The sequence below is a fragment of the Notothenia rossii genome (genome assembly GCF_949606895.1).
Source record: "Notothenia rossii genome assembly, chromosome: 4".
NCBI classification, from domain to species: Eukaryota; Metazoa; Chordata; class Actinopteri; order Perciformes; family Nototheniidae; genus Notothenia; species Notothenia rossii.
This window is the reverse complement of record NC_136902.1, coordinates 10,247,853-10,250,352: the sequence shown is the minus strand read 5'-3', so window position 1 is coordinate 10,250,352 and position 2,500 is coordinate 10,247,853. Positions and strand designations below refer to the sequence as shown.

General features: G+C 39.5%; 1 protein-coding gene across 1 annotated transcript in view; it reads left to right on the top strand.

Moving 5' to 3' along the window:
• Window positions 1-2,500, top strand: part of marchf9 (membrane-associated ring finger (C3HC4) 9) — a 13,713-nt gene that overhangs the window by 2,054 nt on the left and 9,159 nt on the right. The window lies entirely within an intron of this gene.

The following is a 2,500-nucleotide window of genomic DNA, read 5'->3' as shown; positions in this document are numbered from 1 at the left end:
GTAATAATGAGATATAAGGATTATAAAGAAAAGATAAATGCATAAAACAATAAATTAGCAGAAAAACAATCCTCTTTTTCCCTTTTCAAGCAATGCAATTTGCTTTATTGTAATGTCATGCCAGCATTGCCAGAGTTTCAAATAATAATGAGATTACAAAGGAAATGGTAAAATGCATAAAATTAAGAAAATGTCAGAAAAACAATCCTCTATTTCCCTCCCAATCAATGCAATTTGCTTTATTGGCTTTATTGTAATATGCCAGTATTGGCAAAGTCTCTTAAGTTATAATGAGATTACTAATAAAATAACATGGTACGTTGCACAAAATCAAGAAAATAGCAGAAAAACAACCTCTTTCTCTTTCTCTCCCACCCACTTTACCTTCAAACACCTCATTTCAACAGAACAAAAACAATCTAGGATGAGGCCAAGATAGTATTCATGGAAAACAGTCCAATCAGTCTTATTTGAGAAGCCCAGAATCACGACGTTGGATTGTGCGCCGCCTCAGACACCCTCTGTCTTTAGTCTAAACCCTGGATTTAGAGGCAAATGTTGTTCTCTTTTCTCCGATGATTACTCAGTGATGTGGTTATCTAAATAACACATTTTTCATTGCTAATCAGCGGTGGAGTAGAGAGGCAGCAGTTTCCCACACATCTGAAATCCGGCCAGCATAGCAACAAAGAAAGTTAGCCAATTATGTCTGCAGGATGACAAACAGAGTGAGAGGGACTGAATATGCATGAGTCACAATCATTTTGTAAAATGTAAATCAACTGTCCCCCGTCTGCATGTGTCACAGAACAGGATGATCAACTATTGATCTTGTGACGATGGTGTTGACTGTGACGAATAATGACACATTTCTTTGGGTGGCCCATTGTTCCTCTCAGTGCTTTCTCTCAGAGCATGCTTTTTTGTTCCCCTATGGAGCTGAAAACAAAACAATAAGTATCTCTTTGGTCCGTGGCCAAATGTGGATCTCACCAGATGTGCAGAAACTTGTACAGCCTGGATCAGCAGACACTCCTGAAGCCTGAGATAATTAGAAACACTGTAAATTCTGTAGGAGCACAGATGGATATTACCATTTAGTCACTTCTGGAAGATAGGCGTAGGGTATACTTGTTATTACAGCCCATGTGCTAAATTATGACATCTGCCATTGTAGTAAACTGGAGAGCCACAGGACGGAGTATAAATCTGCTTTGTTCAGGGAGCGCTTTAGAAGTTATAATAAGATAAGATATACTTAATTAATCCCAATTTGGGAAATGTTTTTGTCACAGCATTTAGATTAGACATTGCACATGAATTAGAAGTAAATAAAAAAAAATGTAATGAAATAAAAATACGATGAAAATAAAAATCGAATAAAAATGTAATACAAACAAATAATAAATAAAATAATGTTTATAAAAAACAATAAAGATATACATATCAGCATAAAGGATACACAATGAATATATACATGAATAATGAAACATATCTATAAATTATATATATTGAATACACAATATCAATATGCAAATAGACAGAATGTGTACATTATGCTTGTCCAGCTTATCAAACTCACACAATGTAAAACATTGCATACATTTTACATTTGAGTTGGCAGAATAATAACAGTTTTAAATAAAAAATTCCTCAAGGGACCGCCTGAAATCAATATGAGTGAATGAGTGACTTGACAAGGAGAAACAGAGTGGGGTCGGAACAAAGCGCAACTCCAGAGCTCTGTCACAGACCCGGGATCATCCCCAGGTTCCTGTCTTACCCGTAGATCCTGCTTTAATACGAGGTGTGTGTTTGGGCTCTCCAGCAAGGTGACTCATCGAGCAACATGGCTCTGAGCTGCCTCTTTTAGCTACAGACAAAGAGCAGGCAAACAAAGCACAGAGGGAAAGCCCTGAGATTACTCTAATATAAGCGTGTTGTTTCTTTTTCGCCTGCACAGCACTCAGAGTGCCTCTCAGGGTGCAGTGTGGGGGGAGCTCACTTTTGCCATTGTATTGTTATTTCATTATTCAGGCGGGTCACAGCAGGGGCCGGGATCATGTCTCTGTCAGCTGGCCAATTACCCGCCGACATAATCACCTTGCTCTGTGTGCTGCATGGAGTACGAGTCCTTATCAACTGTCTGTCAGAGGCATCAGAGCGTGTTGTTGTACAGTGGCTCGAGAGTCTCAGAAGCAGCGAGAGACAGGACTTTTATTGTCTAAAGGTTACAGCTGAGTAGAAAGACTATTCTGTTAGTCATAGAAGTGACACACCAAATTAACACCTTCATGCTCTGTGAGGTGGCCTTGAGGGACAAACCCACGTCAAATCATCCGAGCAGGAAGGGTGTGTGTTTGTTTTTGTATGGTGTGTGTGTGTGTGTGTGTGTGTGTGCGTGTGTGTGCGTGTTTGTTTTTGTGTGGCGTGTGTGTGTGTGTGTGCGTGTGTGTGTGTGTGTGTGTGTGTGTGTGTGTGTGTGTGTGTGTGTGTGTGT